The sequence below is a fragment of the Aethalodelphis obliquidens genome, unplaced genomic scaffold, assembly GCF_003676395.1.
Source record: "Aethalodelphis obliquidens isolate GAN/ISIS:26980383/991018 unplaced genomic scaffold, ASM367639v1 scaffold20, whole genome shotgun sequence".
Classification (NCBI taxonomy): Eukaryota; Metazoa; Chordata; class Mammalia; order Artiodactyla; family Delphinidae; genus Aethalodelphis; species Aethalodelphis obliquidens.
In genome coordinates, this window is record NW_020837964.1 from 10,875,178 (window position 1) to 10,881,177 (window position 6,000).

A 6,000-nucleotide genomic window follows, 5' to 3' on the forward strand; every position below is an offset into this window, starting at 1 on the left:
TCTCAGGTCTATTTTGAATGTTCATTTTTTAATCAAGAATATTATCCATTTTACCTATATTTTCAAATTTACTGGCAGATGAAAAAGAAGTGCTCTTTTATTTCCCAGAACATACGGGATTTTTAAGCTATGTATTATTGCAGTCTGATCCAATAATATAGCTTTTATAATATTTGTTCTGTAAAATTGTTCAGAATTCTTTTATGATCTCTACATGGTCATTTTTTAAATTTGTGTTTGACGCAAGTACATTTTCTACTGAGGTATAAAATTCCACTTTTTAAATCATATTATCCAAATGTTATTGTTGCTATTTTCATATGCATATCTCAAAAGTTCTGAAAGGACTGTATTAATATCTCAAAATTATAGGTTTGTTTTTTCTGTATCCTTTCAATTTTTACTTCATTTCAAGGATACAACATTGCTTTTATGTACATGACACTTAAAATGACGTCTCTTGTTGCATAATATGGGAGAGGGAGAAACCTAATATGTGGTCATAAAAAGGGTTGGGTGGAGGGAAAAAAATGACAGCGTCATCACTGGTTTAGTACATGAGTGTATATCATGTATTAATGAGTTTATAAAAGATGTAATAGAATTAGCCTACCTCCTGCGATAGTTAACATTCTGAGCTTAGAGGACAACATTAATCCTGAAATCAATTTCAAAATAAATATAAAGGCGTTAACTATAGTGTATAATTATTCTTTAGGAAAAGTTAGTTTCGGATATCAGGAAAGGAGAAAGTGATTAACATTTGTTTTTGAAAGCCTAGGCTTTAAGAGAATTATAGGTTATTAACAAGACCTTTAAAAAAGTGAAGATTTTAGAATCGTGGAGAGAAGGGATGTGGTGGTCACAGTCACAAGAGAAAGAATAAAGGAAGACACAAAACTAGAAGAAGGTATGAGCTTGTGTAATCTGAGGCCACACGGCTCAGTATTTAAGCAGAATCCCTGTCGAAGAAACATGGCCCAGGAATCAAAGAGTTCATCGACATTAATTTAACTTGCTTGTTTTTATACAAGTCTTGGCCATTTAGTTACTTTTTAAAAAGTATGTTGAATAGAAAGGAGAGTGAAAGAAATCCTAACGTCTCAGACCACGGTTAGGAAAGCATTATTGGGGGGTTAAGAATGTTGAGTATGGTTCTGAATCACCACAGACACTCTGAAGAGGAGACAAGAGTTTTTTTTCAAAGTTCTATTTTAAATGATCATGACTGAAAATTAAGTCCCAGTAGTATAAGAATATACTTTCCGTCTCTAGGCTCCAAAGCCACTCTTTAAAAAAAAAAAATCTCTTGCATCATTTGTTTATTGAATAAAAATATATAGTTAATAAGCTATTACAACAGCGAGCTTATCACTGAAGTAAGCTCCACAAATGCTAATCATTTTTCTTGTTTAACTACTTAATCTTAACCTATTAATACTAGGACACCGTTGAGATTGTTAGTACTAGTATAGAAAAGAGAAAAAAAACCTTCCCAAATACGTATAGCCCAAATAGGGGAATATGCATTTGTGCCATTAATTTTACAGAGAAAAATTGCCAAGTAATACAGAAAATCTGCTTTGGGTCTATCTTCATGCCAAAGTCAGTTTGTTTGCTAAATTCTGGGAGAGCAGCATTTTTCCCTATTGAAGAAAGTGGAGGTGGATGAGCCACTGCTTGTAGAATGCAGATGGTGCAGAGCTCTTATAAAAAGGTTGGGAATGTAACCACCTTCTGAAGGATGCAACTGTGTAAACGCCACGCACATTTCTTCAAAAGCTAAATGTTCGTCCCTTTTTCCGGTTTGATTTTCTCAACTTGAAGCTTTTTGTCTTCTGCCAGGAGCCAGAAATCTTGGAAGGAGAAAAAAGTTAAGAAGTTGCAATAGTCACTGCCAAACAGTCTGGTTAGCCGGACAGGGGCATCTGGGGCTGATGTGGCTCTAAATTCCTGGCTGGATAACTGTGTAATTGGGATGCTTGTCCACTGTGGTATTGCTTCTGAGATTGTTTACTTCATTGTAATTCACTTCTGTAAGGTTTTTTAAATTGAGATCCCTCATACAGAAATATCTTATGTTTTATTGCCTTGATGATGAGTGGAGATTACCTTTGCATTTGCAAAATTAAATTACTTTCCCAAAGTATTTCTTAATTTTCATGCAGATGCCACTGAAAATTCCAAGAGAGTGAAAAGTTGTTAGCTGCACTTTAAATACCAGAAAATCTCTGTGTGGGAAGGAGAAAGGAAACGGGTGAAATTACTTTTATTTTAAAATTGAACATAGGGGTATTCATTCTAAAGAATACACCTGGAGAATAAGTACCTAAGGGGAAAACACTTTCATAGTTCAAATTTTGAACATTTTAGTGTCAAATGTTTGCATCAATATCATCTACCAAGGAAAAATAAAAGGAATTAAAATTGAGGGGTGAACAGCTGTACTACCGTGAGAACAGGATCCTGGGCTCATCTCAAACTTGTTTCTGAGAATTCAGCTTCCCCCAAATTTTATAGATGAATTGGGATATATCACGATAGTACCTCTCCGATGTCCTTCCAATTCCATACCCCGTTCTCATCTCCAAATCAACACGTTCCAGGAATGCCACGTTTTACCCTAGTATGATACTTTCTGGGGGGAGATAAACGTTTTCCTCCTCCCTCTTAGATTCAGTGACTGGAGACTGTGAATTAAATTGACAAAAGATGAGAAGATAAAAGGTTTATTTGTATGCCCACCAGAGCCAACAAAAGAAATAGCTTGCTGGTTAAATGGTTAAAGTTAAAGGGGAAACTTACTAGGGGAATGGAAGTGGGGAGAAATGGCTTTTATGGGAAGAACAGATAGAGTTCCTTAGGAAAGATAAATGGGTATTTAGGAGAAAAAAATGGGAGATGAGTTGGTGGTAATATTTGTCTATGCAGGTATTTCTATTTTTGTTTTCTGTCTTCTTCAGTGTCTTTCTGTTTTCTTCAGGGTCATAAAACTCTCCCAGAAAGGGGATTTATGGTAGGTTTACTCTTAGTTTCTGTCCTTGGAGTAGAAGCTGCCCTGAAGAGGGAATTTAAGGCAGTCCTCATTTCTCAAAATTTCTGTTTTTAGTCAGATATGAGAAGCTCTGAAAAGGCTTCTATCTCCATATGTGAATTTCAAATGTCTTCAGCTTAAAATAATTCTTCTACCAACTCTGGGGTTCCAAGTGAGTCCCCACACTTTGAAGAATTCAGGTTTCCTAAGTTGACACTTCAAATGTGCTAAAGTTACTCTACGATCAGTTACACCATAAAATATAAAGAGAAAGAAAAGTGGAGAAAATATTCTTAATCCCCTTAAACCTGAAAAGCTCCCCTAGGGTATCTCTGTAAATGAACTGGCTACCTTAAATGGCAAAAAGAAACTTTAAATTTTTGTCAGTAAACTGTCCACATAAGTGGTTATCTAATTAGGTACCAAGTTCTGAATAACCCATATATTATTAAACATTTGATCAGTCAGCTAACACTTAGCAAGGTAGATGACTGACATAACTTCTGAGTGTGATTGAGCCTTTTGTCACTTGACGTCTTCTGGAAAACATCTAGATCAGTAACAAACATGGGCAACGTGAAGCCTTAATTAGATTATTTGTTTCATTGTGAGCATGTAATTATTGCATGCATTTAGAGTTTTAGTCTTGTTTTTACCTCTTTTATTGGAAAATGAATAGCTTCACTGTTCATGCTGTGATAGGTGAATCTCAAAGTTGTGAAGGGTGGACTTTGTTCATTATTCACATTGGACTTACTTATTAAAGCCCATGTTTCTAAATCATAATGAAAATCAGTGGCATGTATAAAGTTATCCTTACATCCACTGAAGAAACAAATCTAATACGTAAAGTAGAATCAAGTTCTGCTGGCGTATTGTACATTTATAGAGCAAAATCAATGGCTTTAGGTTTTGTGGTTTGGGTGGGTTTTTTTGATACTTATTTATCACAGAAAAACTGGCAATAACATCACAATAAGTCAACTTTGTTTTCTTTTCCTTCGTCATTAAAGCCTCACGTTATTCTGCACGAGGAGACTCAACCAGCACGAGGATCTTCGAATAAGCTATCAAATGTCTCACACTGCTGCAGCCTTTGTGTTTGACGTGCTTTTCTGGATGGAAGGTTAAAGACCCTCTCAACCATCTTGATATTTAGTTATTAGGGAGTGGTGCGTATAATTAATACTGAACTTCTTAGTGAGAATGTCGTGTTTCAAGTATCCAGTGTTCTGGAGTCAGATAGGCAAAACATCCAATTGATGTCTCAGCTTTTTTTTTTTTTTTTTTTTTTTTTTTGCGGTACGCGGGCCTCTCACTGCTGTGGCCTCTCCCGTTGCAGAGCACAGGCTCCAGACGCGCAGGCTCAGCGGCCATGACTCACGGGCCCAGCCGCTCCGCGGCATGTGGGATCTTCCCGGACCGGGGCCCGAACCCGTGTCCCCTGCATCGGCAGGCGGACTCTCAACCACTGCGCCACCAGGGAAGCCCTGATGTCTCAGCTTTTGAGGTTTTATCCAGACATCCCAAGGTGTGCCGCTGTCATCTGTCTAATGTGTTTGCTGGTCTGTGACCACAGAAACCAAACCTATACTGTGCTGTATACTCTGCTGCTTCCTATACTAGACTGTAAGCGCCACACAGGAGCTGAGTGTTCACGGGTCCATATTGCCGACATCCAGCATATCATACTGCCTGAGCACGTAGTGCCCTCTCTCTCTCATTTGAGATTAATTATAAGAATTATTAGGAGAAAAAACCCCAAGAATGTGACCTGTGACCATGATAGGTAACAGGTAAGAGGAAGTCCTTGTGTTGATAGCATGAACGCAGCTTATTCTCTGCTAGGAAAAGAAAGCCTAGAAATCACGTAAGATGCAGAATCCAATATTTATAAAGGTGATGTTTGTAAATTTTAAATAAGACCATGATTTATTTATATATTGTCCTTTGAGGTTTTGAATTATGACTTAAAATTTCTGCATTATCTTTTCTCCCTTCGCTAGGATATATTTTTGCTTAAAGTGGGTAAGGCAAGAATAACTGAAGACTAGAGTGTATTAACCATCTGTTTCTGATTCTTTGACATCTGGAGTTTTGCTGACCCTGGAGAGACTCCCCCCTGACAGGGTGGGCCAGTTGTTAGAGATAGAAGGTGCCTTTCATGTGTGAACAACCAATCCAGATCCCGTCCCCCAACCAGCTGCTTCTGTTGAGCTCTCATGGAGCTCTCACACTCTGGGCCACTAGCCACCCGCCCTAAGGAGCCTAGGGCCGGGTGTCAGACAACTAGGGGCAGCCTCTATGCCTCAGAACCCACGGCAGTGAGTCAGATTCACCAGTCCCAAACCTGCTTACCCTGCCTGCCTTTTCCTTCCCGCAGAAACCACCATAGAGGCTCTTGCCCACTTTTCCCCCTTACTCTCTCTTTCCTCGGGAGGGACCCTAGTGACCCCCATATGGCCCCCCTGTGGTGTGGCATGCCCCCTCCTCTCAGGAACTGTGAGCTATACAGTTTCTGAGATTGTCCTCTCATAGAACTATCTTTCTATGGCAGTCACCTCCTGATCTGCTGGCTTCACCATATATGAATAGTAATATTTGCAAATAATAATAGTTAGAACAATTTTGAAGAGTTAGATGGTGTTAACTTCGAGGCGACTAAGCATCCGATGAATTAAGCTGGCCAGATTCACTCTGCAGCTTCATCAGTCAGCGTGCGGTGCATGCCACAGTCTGCTCATTCTAAAACGGGTGCCCGGAGCACTTTCCGTGAACTTTTTCTCAACTCTGAGCTTTTTTATTTTCCAGCTGAGAAGACATCCCATGCTGTTGTTAGCTGGGATCTTCTGAGGTCTCCCAGAATAATACAGCCTATAACACTGTTTTCTTGGTTTATAATTGCATGAGTTGGATGGGATAGTATGGGAGAGGCTATATATTTCTGAGAGCAGAGGACTTTCACT